The 19949-nt window shown below is 40.1% G+C and overlaps 1 long non-coding RNA gene across 5 annotated transcripts in view; it reads right to left on the bottom strand.

Annotated features, from left to right (window-relative positions):
- Positions 1 to 19949, bottom strand: part of LOC310880753 — a 140884-nt gene that overhangs the window by 35415 nt on the left and 85520 nt on the right. For 4 of the 5 annotated variants that reach the window (XR_014571894.1, XR_014571895.1, XR_014571896.1 and 1 more), the window contains 4 exons: positions 14434 to 14558; positions 7333 to 7421; positions 743 to 5223; positions 255 to 335 (listed from right to left, as the gene is read on the bottom strand). This is a non-coding gene — a long non-coding RNA (uncharacterized lncRNA). Of the gene's footprint in view, positions 1 to 254; positions 336 to 742; positions 5224 to 7332; positions 7422 to 14433; positions 14559 to 16192; positions 19948 to 19949 lie in introns of those variants that run through there. The other variant, XR_014571898.1, reaches the window with a different exon arrangement.

The raw sequence follows: 19949 nt of genomic DNA, 5'->3' as shown, positions 1-19949 counted from the left end.
ACTACTGTTTTGAATGGAAGCCAATGGAACCAGAGTCTAAAAATACAGTAGAAGTATAACTGGGTTTATTCATACATAATGCAGAATTACATGAAACCGTAACAGAATTCAGTCCACTGAAATTCACTCCACAACATTTTTTTCATTTTACATAACCTGTTTTTAATAAAATATAGAATCTGTGAATTTAAGCACACTGCTAATACAAAACAGAACCATTCTGTTTTAAAACAGAAAATCACATTTCTACTCACTTTTCAGTAAGGGGCATACAAGTTGCAGCAGTTCAAAACTCTCTTTCAAAAGTTTTTGTGGTGTGAATCCATTGGTTGCACCTGTGAGAAACAGAACTGATTAAATATCAAAAAAAAATCCTAATTATTATCTAAATAAATTAATAGGGTAATATTTTTGAAAGTTCTAATATTACTCATTTTGCCAAGAATTCACTAAGACTTCTCTTAATCTTTCTTCTTGAAGTTTACTGTTCACTTAATTCTTAACTCTTGAATTTAAATAGCATTTTACCTTATTTATTTATTTACTGTCATGGCAAATAATTGAATTGTACACGGTGTGAGACTCTCCATGTGTACACAAATGCCAGGCCTTTCAAACTGGGATCAAAATGAAGTCAGAGAAGGAAAACACTTAGTTTGAGACGTTGCCCATTACTATTCTGCTTACAGTACACACTTGGGAAGTTTTCATGTTCATAACTCACTGTCTGTGATGCACATACCTCTTAAAGATATGCAAGTTCATTTCAGCATTTATCTGCTCTTTTCTCCTCAGGAGTTCGACTGTTTTTCCGCCTGATGGTTAGAATGAATTGAATATTTTGAACTCATCCATCAGATTTGGAAATGATCCCTGAATTGATGAGAGTGTTTAACAGTTAATTGAACATTTCTATTGTGAACTTTCATTGTTCCAAAGTGCAAAAATACTGCTCCCAGGAACACGGACAAAGAAAAGAGGATCCATGCCACGCTCTCACACCACAAATATTTTCATCCTCTAGAGAGCAGCAGGCATTTAAGTAATGGGGCATCACTGTTCTCACTCATGGATATTGCAAGGAAGGGTGATCGGAAAAGGACTTTCAGAGGTCCTGAGGGCTCCCGCGTCTTGTAGTAGGAAATAATCCCTCATTTTTCAATTCCATGTTTTGTTTGTGCTTATCTCACACAAAGCGACCTCCCTAAAAGTACCATTCAGCCATCTCCCTGCTTCCCGTAGCCACGTGGGACAAATGTTCATAACAGCAGTCTCAGTTATTGGTCTGCCTGCGTGACCCACACAGCAGGGCTTATTTTCTTGAGCTGGTAAGTTGGCGTCTACAGATACAACGCACACAGTCTTCAGCCACAGTGAGGCTGTTTCAGTTGCTTTTTGATTTTAATGTGACTTGCATACCTCATTCTTTGACTTTTTAAAATTCACACATGCAACTGAGGAAGCAATAAAGGAATCTTAATTTTTTCTCCCTCCCTGAAAATCATGAAAAACGTAAGTGCGCCATTGTAGCACTCCAAATAAGGAAAAATTATTTTTCTCTGTTCCGAGACAATAACTGCATTATTGCACTTCACCTTTCTCCTTTTCACCAACTTTTATACTGTTCCTTAAGAACATGACTTCAACGTCTTCCATCATCTATGGCAAGCCCTTAGCTTGGTGGTGCCATCAGCCCTGGCACCCAGCGGAACAGCAGCAGTGTGTCCCACCTCCAGAGCATCTTCACAAAACTCCATCACCTTTTAACAAGGACCTTCAAGAAAATGCCTTCCTCCTCGTGCCTCTCTCAGACCATGAGACTTTTCCACTGCCTGCCCTGCTTTGCTGACAAGCCTAATTCCCTAATTTCTCTTGAGCAGATCCCTGTATTTAGTAGATTTTTTTTCAGCCCCAAGATTGTTCCCCCGTGCTAGATGCTTAATTAACTCTTCTCCCAGGTCCCCCAGGCTCCCACAGGGTGAGAGGTCCAGCCCCGTTCCTGCAGTTCTGGCTAAGCAGTCGCTGAGGTCTGCACTCAATTTCCTTTGGACGATTCAAAACCAAAATATTTATTTCTAAGCAATATTTCTGTTTCCACTGTGGGAAACTGGTAAATCATGCTTATCATGGCCTTCATCTGCTTTCTGATGTTGCAAAAATCAATTGTATTAGATATGTCGCAGGAGTACGGCTAGCAATTTGAAATTCACACACATGTAAATCAAACTATTCCTGACCTCTTGAATTTCTGCCATTACATACAGAGATGTAGAAATGTTAATTAAAATGCCAGTGCAACAGGCGCACATACGTGCACAACAGCTCCCCAGAAGAAATCAGGCCCTAGAGATATTAAAGTCAGTTTCTGCAGTATATTTCTACTTATGCTCAAAATGCTCCTTGGACAGTGTCAGAATCATTCCCAATACACTACCAACGAGAACAGGTCCGTGAAAATAGTTAGGTGTGGTTTGGGGGGTATTAGATTCTGTGGCACAGTAATTTTCTGTAGGTTTGAAAAGCAATCATTCCCTTTATTGTCCTGCAGTCAGCTCTATCTGCCTGAACTGCATTTCCCTCCAGGTGCTCTACACTTTTCAACCTCCATAAAATCTGTTTAATTTTCTGATTTTCCCATCACTTGGGTAATTGGCAGCCCCCTCCTGCCCCCTCTGCTGCACAGCCAGCAGAAACGCAGGCAGCGAGCCTGGTTCCTACCGTGCATGGACCACTGGGCTCCTGTCCTCCATGGCTTCATCCCTCTGGTCATCTCATGCTTTGGTACATATGGAGAAATATTTTAAAATATTTTAAACAAGGTTTTGATAAGATCCCTCGAAACTTCATATCAAATCAATTGTATGGGTGCAAACTATGGTTTAAATACACATAGAAGAAGCAGAGAGAGTTTTAGCCGAACTGAGACAGTTAGCTAAATATAAGGTATCAACAGAGAAAGGAGCTTTTAAAAGCTGTTTTAACTGTGTTGTCACAGAAATCCATCAGAATGACATCTCCAGTTTCAGCAGGGCAAAGGGTCCAGGCAAGAAGGAACGCTTGGACCGATGTACCCACTCTTATCCTTACATGCTGCTTTATGCCCACTGTGACTTACCCCTGAGACTGGAAACTCCTCGGAGCTGTAAATGCCCTCCAGCCCTTGGCACACTGGGCCTTTCAGGCTGAGCTGTGCCTCCCATAGCACCAACAGCAAACGTAATGAACCTTAAGTAAGGAGCAGGAGCAGAGATTGCAAGTTCATCAGTTGTAAGCGACAGAGAAAAGGAAAGATGGGGCGGGAGGGAGTTTCTAATCAATCACGGGACAACAAAGATGGACTGAAGTGATGCAGCTGCAAAAGGAAGCAAAGGTGATCCTAAGCCCCAGCTGGTGAGGGCTGTGTATCTGTGTACCACTGCACTGGGGACCACTGGGACCTCAGCAGATAAACCCATGCATGGTTCTGTTTAGGAAAGTGGGATACAGCCTCAATCCAGGGCAAAGAAATGAAAATTCATTTTTATGCAAGGAGATTAAAAGAACTTCCTGCTAACTACAACTGAATTGGGGTAAAAATCATTCTTTAGAGAGACAACACGGGCAAGAACCGTCCAACATATTCATTCATTCATTTATGGTACTGTCAGTATTGACATTCAAATATTATGAGTCCTACCATGAGGCTGGCCTAAAATAAATTCTTTGGACTGATATAAAAACTATAAAGTTTATATTCTTTTTTTTCATCCTACTATTTAAAATACGAATGTGTATGTTGTTCACAGGAGCTAGCGTCTCTTAGCAATCATGGATTGCTTTTTTTAAATAAAAAAAAAAATAAACATTATAAAAACACAAAGTCCTTGGGAACTGCCTTAACTCCTCTGACTTAACAGCAATTCCTCCCCAAATTAAAAGACGGTGTTTTTTACTGTATTGAACCTGGATATTATTTGAGAACTGGTGATGCTTAAAAAATAATAAAAAATAAAATAAGAAATAACATCAATGCATTAATTAAAATGATGGTATTTTCATATCGATACAGAGTAATGTTACATGCTTTTAACTTGAGCAACTTTTCTGCTAGTAGCTCTAGAGCAGCGTGTAGGAAGCGCAGGAGGTGTTTGCAAGGCTGCCTGGTAAATGCAGTCCTGGCACTGCTCTACCTGCCAGCTAGTGCAAGACACCAATGGGCAGTTATGACACAGTGGGTGTGGGAATAAAGGATTTCTGCCCATATCCAGTAACTCCTACAATAACAGCTTCAAGTGCTGCAAATATTTCTTCCTGTTCCCACCCCCGGTGTTTTACCAGACTGTCAGGGGTACAGATTACACAACAGATTACTTCAGACACCCTCAGGATTCATATCATCTAACGAGATATGAGGCGTGGAGGGGAGGAGGGGCAGGGTTTACACCCTGGTGCACTGCTCCATAGGGGCTATTGAGAGATTTGACCACATAAAGACTGGGAGTAGCTTTACAGATCGTTCAATGAGAGCCTCAAAAGGTATTCTGTATCTTTATGCCCATCCAAATATTTACAGATCTTTTAAAGATCAAGACCGTCGTTATCAGTTTATGTGCTATATATTGGCATTATCCAGCGTGACCTCAGGAAAGCCGATGCCCTGCAGCAGCAATGCGATGGTATGTTCAGCTCTGCTGGATCTCCATAGAGGGGGCTTGGAATGCACTGGGGAACAATACCCAGGACTGCACAGAGCAAAGAATGAAGGGCAGCAGAGTTTGATAACCACATTAAAGCACTACCAACATCTGTTCAAGCCAAAGACAACACTATCTCCAGGAATTAACCTTCTGAACCACTTAATCATTAACCTCAGCAGAGAGAAAGTTAGACAACAAGAGCCTATTTGTCAGTAGCCCCTCCGAGATATGTGGCGAGCAATATTTTACAGAGAACAGCGTGAGAAGGGCTTGCCCAGCTTTATAAATTTTAAACACAGAATATATTTGTGTGGGAAACAAGAAGACAATAGATGTAAATAAACAGCTGATCCTACCTTGAAGCCTTCATTCATTCATCCTGTTTGAAGTGGCTTGCCTGTTTTGTCCTCCATTGTGTAATAACATTTCCTCTAAACAGTTCGAGATGCTTCACTTCTTGTTCAGAAATATTCCCGGGTTTGGAAAAATTTACAAATGGATAGGATGTTAAAATTTTAAACTTGCACCCATGTCTCCAGGATTCCTACTGAAAAACAAGTAGGTGATTATTGCTTTGCAAAAAGTAGGAGAGCTAGAGAAGCAAAGTGGTTTTGTTTAACAATTATTTGTCTATATATACTGCTTGACATGTGAGGTCACCCATTCAGTTATTCTGCTATAACCTGAACAAATGTCCTCCCTTCACAAGACTACAGTTGTTACAGATTTTGTTTCTTTTTCTTTTCTTTTCTTTTTTTTTCTTTTTTTTTTTTCAGAGGAGTAAAGGCTTTGGTTTCCTCTAACTAGAGTGCCCCAAATTTGTAGCAAAACTACACTGTGGTGTATTGGGGCCAATGCTTTATTTCTCTGGACTTCATGTAATCATTTACCAAGGGGGTGTAAAACACTGCCACATAAGAATGATGCTGTTTAACACCCACTTTGCACCAACCTCAGTGGCCACACAAGGTGTAGGACAATGCATCATAAGGCCCTGTATGGCCGCACAGATATTGCCACAGTTGGAGGAAAAAAAAAAAAAACTGTTGGGAAGATGAGTGACGGAAGGGCTAGGTGACAGACTGGTCTCTACTGTCCACATGGGTGGCTCCTGTCTGTTACTACTGGAACTGCCCAAGAGAATTATCAGGTCTCTGCTGGCTGCAAAAGGGATGGTCTAATCCCAAGGGATGAGGGAGGTAGAGCTCAGCCATCTGTTGTTTTTTGCTGGATTAACTTTTTGTTGGTGAGCAAGTTGAACCGTCTCAGTGCAGAGCCTCGTGTATGTCCCAGCACAAGGGTAGGATCATTCAGCCAGGGACAGTCACACTTGCAGGCAGAAGCAAGATCTTAAATCAGCTCAAGCCGCAATGTGTAACTTCAACTTTATATATTTGCCTACAAAGCAGACCAGTAACAGCAATAAAGAAGATCCATAATAATTTATATTTTTTTTCCTAATAAATGGTACACTATTTGTACCCTTGTTAGAAAAGCTCGGGTTGAATGTGCACAGAAACTGAGTTATGCTCTCAGATCAGGAGTCAGACTGCACCAGCAGAAGCATCAGCTTGGTCTGTCTTCCCTTACCTGAGCCTGTCCAGACATAAAACAGAGGCACTATAGTCCAACAGCAATCTGTTACATCAGGCATGAATTATGTCCCCCAGCTCACCTGACCTTAATTCTTTCAGTGTGAGAATCATGGGTGATGTGTTGACCAAAAAAAGAAAAAAAAAAAGCATAATAATTACCTATTTTTAAATCACCAAAAGGTAAACAGTATTGTCTCCTCAATGATGATCATTTACAAACACACTGGGAAGATGCTCCTCTGGTCAAAGCATCTTAGGGAAATTATTTTCAGACAATTCATTTCTCCAACAGGTTTATTCATCACAGTCTATATTCCCACAAATTGATTTCTCAGGGCTTATTATGGTAATTTAATCCTCACTGATGACTGTCGGGGCACTTCGGAGGCTGAGCAGCATAACTGGGTTTTAAAGCACTGTCTGCTGAGAAGACTAAACTGGAGCAGCAGACAAGGCACTCTCCTTTCACTTGGGTCGCTGAGCTCATTAATGTGGATAATTAATTGGAGCTTTGTAGCCCTCCCTTTGTACACCGACAACAAGCAAGTCACAGTAGCTGTACTACATCCCCCCCTCACCTGAGCACTCTTGCACAGACACCTGCTGCTCATAATTAAGATCCATTGCCCAAATTTACATATCCTGATTTGTATCACTCAGCTCCTAGAGACAAAGGATCGCATTTACTGCGGGGAAATGACAGCTCAAATTATGCTTCTCGTCTACGGCTTGCCTGGGCAGCTGCTTGTGCTAAAGGGCCCTGACATGAAACACCAGAGTGTTTCTATTTAAAAAGTATATGTTTGGATTGAATTTACAGAAAAGCACATGGTGATTTCCCCCTTAGGGGGATAATAGCCTTTTCATTAGATAACAAGTGTCAAAAGATGCCATAAACTTCCCCGCAGGCTTTGTTGCCGCGCAGCGCTGCACGGAGCGCAGCAGTGAACTTGCAGGGTCCCCCGCTCTCCCCCTGAACCCGCTGCTCACGTGCACGCATTGGGTTTAGGAAGAGCAGGCATCTCACGCTACATGCAGTAAAGACCATACCCTCAGCTCACCGGCGAAGAGGAGGCTGAGCGTTGAATCCCCGATTCAGCAGGGCTGATAAGGCACAGGAGAGAGCGCGGCCGGGAAGTCAGGCTTCGGTCTAAAAAGACAATAAAAAATGCCATGTATTGCCATGCAGAGCAAATGGAGTGTGAGACTCCCACTGACACTTCAGATGGAAACAATTTTCCATATACACATATAACTTTTGCTGTCACCTGTCCCTAAGCTTTTTGGGCAATGCAAATAGCAAGAGTGAACCCACTGGTGATAGCCCAAGTCATCCCTTACTACACTTTTCCTCCAGGTTTATTAGGTTGCTGCAATGCCCCTGGGCAAGATTCAGCCTTCATTCAAAGACCTTTAAAATCTTCACTGGGTTTGAATCAGTCATCCAAATGATTAAAATAATTCTAGATCTGATTTATTCACATACCATAATTAATGTTAGGTACATGGGGTCTAACCCAGAAACGCTATGAGGGCAGGACCTCGTTGTCAGTGGGACTGGCATTTATAACTTGCTTCGGCTCATTTTCAAATCTGGAACTCACCTTCAAGAGAAGGAGTTAAATTAAAACTATGAATGCCAAACAGTAGAGTGAATGCAGAAGTGCAGGGAGACTGTAGATAGGACAACTGCAGCTACCTGGGTTCCTAGGGTTAAGATGATAAGCCGGACACACTTGAGGTCTGATCTCATTTGGCTACTCCTTTTTTTCAGGGATGAAAGCAAATATTTTATTCATGGTATCAGAAGAGCAAAGTTCCACACTAATTCTGAGTTTCTTTCTTTAAGGAAACTTTTAAAAGAATCTGACATTAGAGTTACCTAAACATGTCTGCTCCTGAAAATATTAAAACTATATATATTTTGTGGCTCACATTTGAGAAAAACAGAAACGAAACTGATTTCTAATGGAACTAACAGCTACCAAACTTCATTAAAAATAACGACACTTCAGAAGTAGAAATGAAAATGGTACATTATTCCTTATCTGTGACATAACTTCAGAATACATCCATAGGAGTACCTGTTCAGCAGCCTGTGGCAAATGAAAAAGACAAAGAAAAACATTGCATTGGGAGTCATTAATTGAATTAATTAACCTAGTGACATTGTCATAAGAAGAATTTATCTGGCAACCAGCAGGAGCAGATCTCTAATCATTTCACCATGGCTTCTTCCACAGATTAACAGTCACACAAGCCCCTGGCAGCTGGCTGTTAACATTGCAAATTATCAGAAATTAATTAGATAAATGCTGTGCACCCATGTGGATATATTTTTTTTTAATTTTTTTTTTTTTAAGTAAAGATTATGAAGCCAATAGCTTGTCTGATGATTTATTTGGAGAAAACATCATTGTTTAAACGAATAGGTTGCAGCATGGCTTTTAATGGGAGAAAAGAAAAAAAGGGGAGAAGTGGCTTAGAGCAAACCATAGTAACAAAAGCCAAACACTTGTAAACAGGAATTAAACAATCCACCCTGAAAATAGGAACATACACAAATGAATTCAGAAAGGTCTATTATTTTTGGATAATAAAAATAATTCCATTTGCATACTTTTCAGAATAATTAAGGTCGCTGTTTCAATCTATTAAGCTGGGATCCAACTCTTCAGAAGTACTTCTGCAAGATAGCTTTATTCATCCAGAGAGTAGCCAGCATATCACACACGATAAACAGAATTTTACGGAAATTGAAAGAGGCTACATAAAGCTTAGCCTTATTATTTCCTGCAACCTCTTGTCAGAGTAACAGGCGATGTAACCATCACACTTTAGAAAGACTCCTTTAAATACTGCAGTGCTTCTTAGTAGTAGTCAAGGACTTGCCTAAAATAAAGTCTTAATCTCCATGAGATTCAAACAAAAGCAAAAGAGATTCATTCTCGCTAATGGATTTCAACTGTCCTCTTAAAAATCTCTTTTATTTCTACCTGACAGTGCTTTATTTGTATGTTTTCTATTTAAATAGACTTTGAAAACCCCCAAAAGCAGCTTTTAAACATGCAAAACTGGCACTTTACAAAAAATTGTAATGCATTTATATTTAACAACCTCCAATAATCCACTCTTTTGGAGGAGTGGGGTTTATAGAACACAAACAATAACAAACTTAGCCCAAGAATCCACAGATTCATCTGGACACAGAGCTGCTGTGAGGGTGAAGGAGGGGCAGGGGGAAAGGGAATAGGACAAGAGAAAGATGAGAGTGGAGACTAACGTTCTTGAAGGATGTGTGGAAACACGGAGGGTCAGGAAGGATGTTGCTGACACTCAATACTGAGGCTCTGAGGAGGCAATCACAGGTCTGAAATAATATCTTGTAAGAGACCCCAAGGGAAACCCAGCCGGCCAGGTTATCATTCCAGGCTAAAGTGATATTCTTCCCACTGGGAGCTGTGGGCTCACAGTCTCAGGTTTCCAGTCCCTGGGGGAAGATGAAGCTGCTGAGGGTCTTTCCGAGGACAAGGCAGCTCACATGGGCTGTGAGAGGTCCTCACGCAGCAGGTGTGGAGCTGGACAAACACAGCAAGGGCAGTACAAAGCGAAGGAATCGGTGATGCTCTCCCATCTCACAGTGAAAGCAAAAATGCCCTGACAGTCAAGAGCACTGCCCCAGCTGGGCCAAACTATTCCCCAGCTTTCCTCCTAGTCACGGGTAGGACACGTCAGAGACTCAGAAAGCTCAGTTATGTTTGGCTAAAAACAGAAACAACAGTTTTGGGGAAGCGGAGATTTCCAGTGTTTCGTTGTGCACGGGAACAAAGCCCGCATCACAGAAACTCCTTTAAACCAGAACGCTCTGTGCCAGTGCCCGTCTGCAAAGTGGGGATGTTCACAACCGGTGCGTGGGCAAATCTGGGTGCTGCCAACTTTACCTGTTTCCTGCCTGCCCACCTGCCTAGCAGGCTGCGTCCACGCCAGGTACGTAGCTGGGAAATGCGCCTGTCTGTGCCTGCCTAACTGCAGGCAGCCATAAAGGCTTCCCTGGAAAATATGTAACCTCTAGAAACCCCAAGTTCTCAGACATCGACAACCTCCAGTGCTATCAGAGCAATCTAAAAAGTATCAGCCATTTCCTAGTATATTCCCGTGCTCCTGCTCATGGATGTACAGTTACTTGTTAACACGTGTACTGGTCTAATTTTAAACAGCTGCCTCTCTTCCTATACTTGACAGGTGGCTTAGTGGATAAATACTGCAGGAGCGAAATAAAAGACAGCTTCTTGAAAGCTGATACCTCAGCTAGGCTTGGTTTCTTGCTTCTTGAGAAGCTGCTTTATCACAGCATGAATCTTACTGTTGCATGAGATAAACTGTCAACTCAGAAACTTACAATTAAGCCCCTAAATCCGTGTTTATGCAACAACAACAAAATAAATCATTTAAAAAAATATATTTTTCAAATGCTAATTTTTCATTGCCTGGCTGCAGAAACCTGAACTTTATACCTTTATATCTATATCTTTATATTCTGACACCAATAAACACCTCCTTAATTCCACTGAGAGTTAAGGAAGTGTTGGGATAAGGCTACATGGAGTAAGACGGATACACAGAAATGCAGACACTAGAACCTGATCACTTAATTATGATATGATTTTCTTAGGACGTGAAAATCTCTATTTTTAAACCATTTAATTTCTTTTATGATTGACTACCACAGGAATTCAAATAATTGCCTAAACTCTTCAGATATATTTTTTTTTTATGTCTTTTGGTATTTGAATTCTTATGGACCCCTCTCAAGCGTTTATCTTAATGTCAAAATTATGTAATTTAAAAATCAGTTTTTAAGTGAAGATAGCAGTTATCATTAAAAGAGAGAAAGAGAGAGAACACCATTACAAAAACAAGCAGTAGCTGAACCCTTCTTAGCATAAGCTTGTGAGGTATTTCCAATTATGCTGCACTTCACGAGAACTGAAAAGCCCACATAGTATAAGCATGTGTACAAGCATTTAGAATATTTTTCATGCAACAGTCTGTGTGCATAGATGCTCAGGCAAAGAAGCAATTGGAGAAGGCTGCACCCTGAGACTAATTTTAAAAGCCCTTTGAAAATTTTTTGTATCATATCGTGAGCATCGTACTGAGGGAGAACTAGAGAGGAGCCTTTTTCCCTCTATGAAAGTCCAGGCTTTATATTTTTCAGCATTCTTGTGCCAGAACTGTCTTGTGTGAGTACTTCCAAGTAAAAGAAAGCTTTAGCATGTATGATGCACTGCCGTGCAAAGCTACCTAAGTGTCTAATTTCATTTGTGGATCTTGTCAAAATCCCTTGTGCATATATGCACGTGTGTTTGCCCCTACACTACAAAAGCACTGGAAGTCTTGTGCCTCTTCATCTCCTCACATCCAAAGAGAAATGATGTTCCCAAAGGCTTCCGCTATGAAAAGACTGCAAGAACAATTTTTGCATAAGTTTTACTGTGCCAAGATGACAATAGCTTGTATTTTTTCTACATCAGAAAATCTTTTCATGTATCCTTTACTCCCCCTACCCATTATAAAACTTATGTTCCTCAGTGCAATATGAAACAAATCGTGGGAAAAGACAGTAGCTTTAACCAGAATTTTCAGAGAAAAAAACATGTTTTTTTGTTTTCTTGCACTTTCCTGGGTGACTTGTCATGTCAAATAGTGTCAGTCACATCTGATTAGGTGACTTTATGACTCCAAGACATAAAGCTACATGACTGATGCACCTCAGTCCGATGCACTGCAAGATGACTCCCCCTCTGGGAAACGTAAAACAATGCACTTTTCAAAAAGCTTAACCCTTAATGCTCAGAGTCAAATTCCACTAGCGTCCTTCCATTACAGTGATATGATAGATGGTGACCGTTGACTTGAAGGTGTAAAGAAGTGTGGCTTTTCAGAAAGTGAGCTGATTTAGTAAAAAGTCTGAAGAACAAGTTGGTGAGTTTTTGACTTGGTATTACTATATCAGACAGTGGCTCTCTACCCTTATAAAAATTGTTTTAAGGAACACATTTAATTTCTAATAAATTCAGAATATTTTGCTCAAGATTTACATGGAGTAAACAGGACAGGTAATTTCTTTGTTTCAGTTATCCAATCTTTTAATTTATAAAATCATATATACTTACAGGTCATACATCATGTCTCTAAGTCATTACTAGCAATGGATTTATGCATCTGCCAATAATGACGCACTATAACTGAAACAAAAGCAACCAGTTCACAGAGTAACAATTTACAGGTCATCATGGTTTTATCATAGCATGTTTTATGCCTACATATGAGAAGTTTTAATAAAATGTTAATTGGTTAATGAAAAATCTCAGGGGAGAGCTACATTAATTGCCACCTATGGTTATTTCCCCCTCTTATTTAAACTCAGTGATAAGACTGGATTGTTCTGGGATATATATCCTGAGGAGCAGCATTTTCATGATATTTTGAAAGTAATTTGCTATTTATTTTTTAGCAGGAAAAGAGACATACAAAGCAATATACACATGGTGTTATTCATAACAGATTTGTGCTTTTTTTTTTAACAAAAGCTAGACCACATATCTACTCTGATATAATCTAACAACATGGAAATAATTGTGCTACATCAAAATAATACAGGTGTTTTACCTGTAGACAGTAACACATTTCAGCATTAGCTATTACCATACCATAAAGTAATATTATTTTCTTGCAATACGTGATGATTAGATCTCAAAAAATCACCCTGTTTATCTGCACAATCCTCATTTTAGCTCTTTTACCTATTTAAAAATAATCCACCAGGAAAAAAATGGAACAGGTTGTAATGAGATTATTTTGAGAATTTAATGGAAAAATAATACTGCAGTAAGAAAGTAAGAAATACTGCAGCAGCAACGAAGGACCTGCACTTTGCCTTAGGTGCCATGGACAGCACCCATCTCCCACTTCGGACCTTTCCATAAACTCTGGGATGCTGAACCTCACTTGCTAAGAGCCTTGTCCCCAGGAGAGTCAAACACCACAACACCTACTAAAGACGGACAGTAGTAACAAGGAAGGTGTTGGCCCAAAGCTAACCAGCATCGGTTTATCTACAATTTATGCTGCTGGACTGATTCAAAAAGAAGTCTGTGTGTCAGCAACTGATGTAAAGTCTTTGCATGTCTGTGATGGCTTATGGGTGACATCTTGATTAACAAATCATACCAATAAAAACCTAAAATTACATACATTAAATCGATTAATAGGTTTCTAAATGTAATTATAAATAGCAATCTTGTCTGACAGCTTTTTCAAGTGCAGTCCCTAAGGGTCTGTTCTGTGCTACTTAACATTTCTATCAATGACTTGGGAATAATATAAAAACATTACCGAGAAAGAATGCAGACTGGGGGAACATTCAATTAAAAAAAAAAAAAGAGTAGACCAATAATGCAAAGTGAGCTGACACCTCTGTAAATTATGCACAAAAAGCAAATACATGTTTCAGTAGCACCAAATATAAAATCACAAATCTGAAAATGAAGTATGCAGGCCACAGTAATATGATGAGTAACATGATGAGGAATCTATCCCAGAGAGATGACTTTGAAAAAGATCTTTGGGCTGTGGATGAAAATCATTCTCCTGCACAATAAGTTAACCAGTGTAATCAGTGTAACCAGGGGCCAGTGTAATCTTGGGGTATATAAGCAGCAGCATCTCAAGGCTCTTTTACCTTTTCGCCTGGTATTGGTACTACTGTTCATGAAATCTGCCCACAGCTCTGGCATTTACAGTTCACTAATGATGTAGGATCCAAGAGCCCAGAGAAGAAGTAAATGAGTGAGTAAAGTGCAAGAAAACATGTTTTGTGGTGAAAGACTCCAAAAGCTCATTCCAAAAAAGATCATCTGACTTGATCATAGCCCCTACACAGAACAAATGGAAGAGGAATTTCAGAGCTGATGCTGCTGTGTTTTAGACAGAAGATACAGTAGTAGCTGGATTATGAAATTTGATAAATTTATATAAACTACAAAGTTCAGATTTCACTCTATAGTTGAGCTCATAGGAGAACAGTGCAGTTTTTTTTTCTTTACTGTGCACAGATGGCTCTGTAAAGACAAAATTTTAGTTGAAGCACAAGTACTGACCTTGCAGCAACAATTCATGAAGGCAATCCCACCGCTTAGGTTCTTCGGGAAGTTAAATTAGATGATCATGACCATCGCTGCTGACCTTTAAATCTATGACAGTAGCTGAAGTTCAGACCCCAAGTCTGAAAGAAAAAAAAATAATGTTCACATTCAAGATAGTTAGCCATTAGAAACTACTCTAAGGACCATCTGTAGTGTTCATATTATTAACCATGAACTCCAGTTTATCCCTTACAGCCGTGAGTTGGCTAAAAAATCCTAAGAGAAAGACGGGCAGAAAATTTTCACCCTTACACAAGCTGCACAAAAGGATCAAGAACAATTGTTCCCAGTAGGAAGGGGAAAACTGGAACACGGGAATCTTATGAACCTTGCACTATTGATTAGTGGCACTCAGCTAGGACAGTAGTAAATACTGATGGACCATTGCCTATCACTGCTAGTCAAGGTTTCCGTGTGCACTGGTGTAGAAAGGATAAGAAGCATATGACACTTCACTGGACAGAGGACAAGACTTAGATTTGCTGAAAAGGAGTTGCATTCAGTTATTCAAATTCAGTCCAAATCTTTACAACAGCAGAATGTATTTGGTTCTGCAAGGAGGACAGGATTGAAAAACAGACACTAGTAGATTTCACTTGCATTTATCCTGCTATTTTAACATGAGAGGTGACTGGGAGTTAGCCCAGCATTATGCCATCTGTATCAGTAAGACCAGCTATACCCTTACTATATTTGTGATGAGGTGTTGACTGATTCAATTGCTTATTATTCCACTATATCACTTCCTTTTTTGCTTGCACTCTTAAACTAGGAACAGGAAGACTGAGATTCTAGAAGCAGGCAGACTCCTACGCCATTGCAGCCTGAGTGCAAAAAGACACTGCATGATAAATTCCCACCTGCATCAAACACTCTTATCTTCTTCTCATTTCTTGTGCCCTCTCGCACTCACCTGGAACTGAACACTTCCCCTTTGTTTTATCTTATCTTGAAAACAAGGAAATACCGCGAGGTACATGTCAATATGACCTCTGTGAACTAGGAAAAAGCTGTCTAATGTAATGCCTTGTGGCTCCATTAAACCAACTAAAGATGCTTTAGGCTGTGAATTTAAAAAATGTAAAGAGACTAAAGACTTGCTCTTCTGCTCAGAGATTCTTCCTAAAATGAGTTTACATAGGAGATTTCTAAAAATTACTTTTATACGCTGCTTTTTTATTTATTGAATATTTACACCTTGTTTAAATGTCATGGATTAAACGGAAAGTCTTAGTGTTTTAGCCAAGCTGACTGTTAACTGGGGAAATAAGAAGTAACCTTGAAAAACATGATTCGAAATTTTCTTTCCATACTTTAAGAATTAGTGAAAGAATAAGTAGTATGAAACAATTGCCTTTATGAGAGGCATTCCATATCTCAGGGAAGACTGAAGAGTGAGTTTTGCTATTAGCTTTCCTCCTATATTTCCGTATAAAGTTATACTTTTTGACCAGAGAAAATTAGGGTATATTAAATACTCTTTTTAGGTCAGAGAAGATTGCTATACTTTTGATTAAAGACTGGTCATCCCACATTGATCATACTGCAGTGCATATAGCAGAGCAAATCCAATGTGGAGGAGCAAAGGCAGGATGCTGGTTGGTTTAATGAAATCTGAAATGCTTGTGGAGTTTCTGGACTGTGCAGGAAGGAAAAAATGATAATAATGAAAGAGCAGTCTTGAATGCCCTGCTTTTCTGCAGCTGGTATTTACCTTTGAGTGGAATCAGTGCCAGAGTAACACTGTCTGAAGCTAGGGATGGAGAAGTCTCAGGAGCACCAAGCATCCAGATGAAGTGAATTAGAGTTTGATATCACTAATTTAGATCCATGTTTACCAGGAATGACTCAAGTTTCCTAATGCTGTGGAGGCAAACACGTTGCATTTCATTGTAACATTAAACTAAGCAAAGCCAAATGGACCTTAAAAACTCAGAATTCTCAGGAGAACAGAGGAAGCCCATGTTCCTGCATGAGTCTTGCCCTGCTAACATCCAGACTGGATGGTTCTTGACCTGAAGACAGATAATATTAGATATATGCCAACTGCATTAATATGATTTAATTGGACAAATTAACACAGAGACCTTTTCTACACACAACTATTACAATAGTATACACAATTCTGGTTGGGGATGTAATCTACAGAAATAGATACACTGGCACAATCTTTAGTATAGGCACCAATATAAAGACCACTTTATTGCCCTTCTTATATAGTAATAGATGTAAGGAATGCTTGCAGTGCCATCTTTGGTCTCTGACTATGCCAGTGTAATGATACTGGGATTTAGGAAAGCAGTGTAATTTCTGGGTGCAGGCAGTGCGTTAGTGTCAGAGGAAGACTTTACAGGAAGTTACCTTTGATTATCTTCAACCTAAATGGCCTTTGGTTTCAACCTGTCTCATACAAGAACATGATTTCAAGACTATTAAAATGTATAATGTAACAGAGGTGTTTACAGTTTACCTGAAAATGTATTATTTCTAAACTTCCACCCCACTGCTGAGGTCAAGAAGCCGCTTCCCTGTGGGCCTGTCTAACTGCAGAGAGGATCTGTAGTCACTTCCGAGCTGCATCAGCAGATACCCGATCTTGGATGAAAAGAACTGGTGAACTTTTGATAGATGCTTTCCTGAGATGAAGTCTGAAGACCTGCCCTGAGGTGTGTCAACAAGATGCTTCTGCAGATATCCCACAGAAATACAGATACTGCTCCATGCAATGACATTAAACTAGAATTACATTTCATCAGCTTCATTGTCAGTCCAAGGTAAAAGTGAAACGTTCACTAGTCTGAATCCAAAGGGACAGCATCAGCAAATTTCCCTCCTCATCCAGTCTGTGCGACATAACTCTCTTCTGAGAGTGGAAGACGGTTCTGTTTCTACAGCCAAAGTGCTGTAATTGGTAGTAAGAGAAATAAGAAATTTGTCCACCAAAGACAAGTCGGGTGGGGTGGAGCTCATCTGCTTGTAAGTGAACTCAAATAAACCTATTACACAGGCCACAGACTACGATCGGTGCTTTTGGTCCAGAGCATCACCTCCAAATGGTGCCACATTAAAAAGGAAGAGCCAGTCTTACATATACCCAGCTATCTGCACCCAGCTTCCCTACTTGAATCTGCAAAGCTTCCACAGCAGTCTCCAGAAAACATCTACCATCACAGCTTAGCTACTTCCGAGGGTTAGCAGGAGCCGTCCCTGTGCACTCCTGGCCTGGCCGATTTGCATCTCAGCCTTAATGCTATTTACTCACAGTCCTGCTGTGACTGTTATCAGACACGCACGGTTTTGTGGTCAGCTACTGTGTATTGCTCTCTTCAGCCCTTCAGGTTTGACAAGGATGGATGTGAAAAGAAGTGAAAAAGTAAGAAAATGCAGTATACTAACAACAACAAGAACAACAAAAACTCTGGTAGCTTTTTGGCATTTGCACCTAACTTGGACATTTTCTCTGAACAATAAGAAGTCAATAAATCACAATAAGCCAGTTGGAGGTGAAGTGTTTAACTAGCTAAACCACTGAGCCTTATCTGTTAACAGATAAGTGGGAACCAGATTAAGGAGATCACTAACTTTAAAAACAGGCAGCATAGATAGGAGGAGCAAAAATGATCTTGTTTTCTGTTTCTCTGGGTTAAAATAGCAGCAAGGGCATAGAAGCAATGCATTTGAGACAAACTTTTCACTAAAATAAAAAGTTATGCTTTCGCCAACACCTTCAAAGGCTATCTAGTTTGCACCAGTTGATACAAAAAAATGACATTAAAGATGACAGCCAGTGCAAAACACTGTCAGCAGCAAACAGATACCCTGCATCATATGATTTTTTGTATTCCTTCACTGTTTGAAGTTAAATTTTAAGTATTTTTCCCACTACAGAGATATTTCTGAGTTATCACTATTTCTGTCCACTAAAACAAAAAAATATAGATTGCCTTGCATAATACTGTACACTACCAAGGGTCATTGGCCTGGGAAAGTATCTAAATGTTTCTATAAAATTTGTGGAAACAAAGCCTTACGATGACTGTTCTATACTACGATTGTTCATATATTCCAAAAATCTTTTGAAATGGGTGAATATGAATCAGCATATATTTTAATAGGAAATTTTAGGGTAACATGAACCGCATTTAGCTGCTCTGCAGAATAAGTAATTTAAACAACATTTACTCTGAATGAAAATGCAGGTATTACTTCCTGCTTCTCCCTCACATCACACATGCACAAAAGGAAATGTGTTGAGAAAATTACTTTAATATTGATATTCTTCTTGTAATAGAGTCCTTGTTACCGAGGCAGGACTCAGAGCACAGCAGCACATTACGGGGGCTGGGAGGTGAAGGCAAATTGATGTTTAACTTTGCGTTATGCTTTGTAAACTCGGAGAATGGAAATGGGAACCAAGATCAGGAAATGCTATTACTGGTCATAGAAAAGGGTGCTGGTGTGCTGAACCTCCTGTGTGGGAACACTCACGGGCAGGCAATGCTGCAGGAGCTGCAGCAGCCCGGGGCCAGCCACAGGGGGAGCATGAGAAATGCAGTTCTTTGACCAGCTTCTCACTTGCAGTGGGCAGAGGGGAAAGGAGATGACACTCTTCTGGGGCGAAACAGTGGAGCAGGACACCCCTAAAAGCAGACTATTTCCACTGATCAAAATGAAAGGCAGGAGAGCAGTGAACGGTTTGTCCAGCTAGGGGAAGATTAAGGATGAAGTAACAAGTGATTCTTCTGCAATTATCATTTGAGGGTGTTGTAACTCATCTCCACACTTTTTATCCATCTGGAATTCTGTTAATTCAGTCAAAGAACTTCATATTTTCCAGACTTTATGCCAGTGGCATAAAGCTGGTAATATCTTGCTTAACCCAAGCGAGCCTGTAGGACAGTCCTTCCCTGCCAGTGCTGCAGAAGCAGTAATGAGGCTAGGGATTTGATCCTGCGATCTGCCCTGCTCACTGAATGCATCCCTGTTATTCCATCCTCCCTTCTGCTATGAGCAGAAGCTTGAAAAAATCTTTGTGGAGACATAAAACCGGGTTTCTAGCATGACTTGGGGCTTTGCACTCAGCTGAGTAACAGGAGAAGCTCAAACAACTTGCCTGAGGTTGTACAGCAAGAGAATGGCTCAAAACAAACCCTGTATGGAGGAAGATTCTCGTTCTAAATAGTGCCAGTGGGAAGGAACAATACCATTGCCCTCAGTGACTCCTACAAAACATCACTGCTGTCATGAATTAGCACAATGAGATCAGTACCTATGTTCTACATACAACAGCATCTTCAGGTGAACAGCTTGAGTTGTTGTGGACCCAGGATATCTTCACTGCTTAGCAGGAATAGAATTAGACTGAAAGAACAGGAGAGAAGGCAAGTCCTTCTACAGGAATCATGAGAATGAACTCAGGAGAGCATTACAACTATTTAGGCACACAATACTTTATAAGCATTCAGTGGACT

This window comes from Anser anser (genome assembly GCF_964211835.1).
Source record: "Anser anser genome assembly, chromosome: 13".
In the NCBI taxonomy this organism is placed as follows: domain Eukaryota; kingdom Metazoa; phylum Chordata; class Aves; order Anseriformes; family Anatidae; genus Anser; species Anser anser.
Note: the sequence above shows the minus strand (reverse complement) of the source record. Positions and strands in the feature narration are given on the sequence as shown.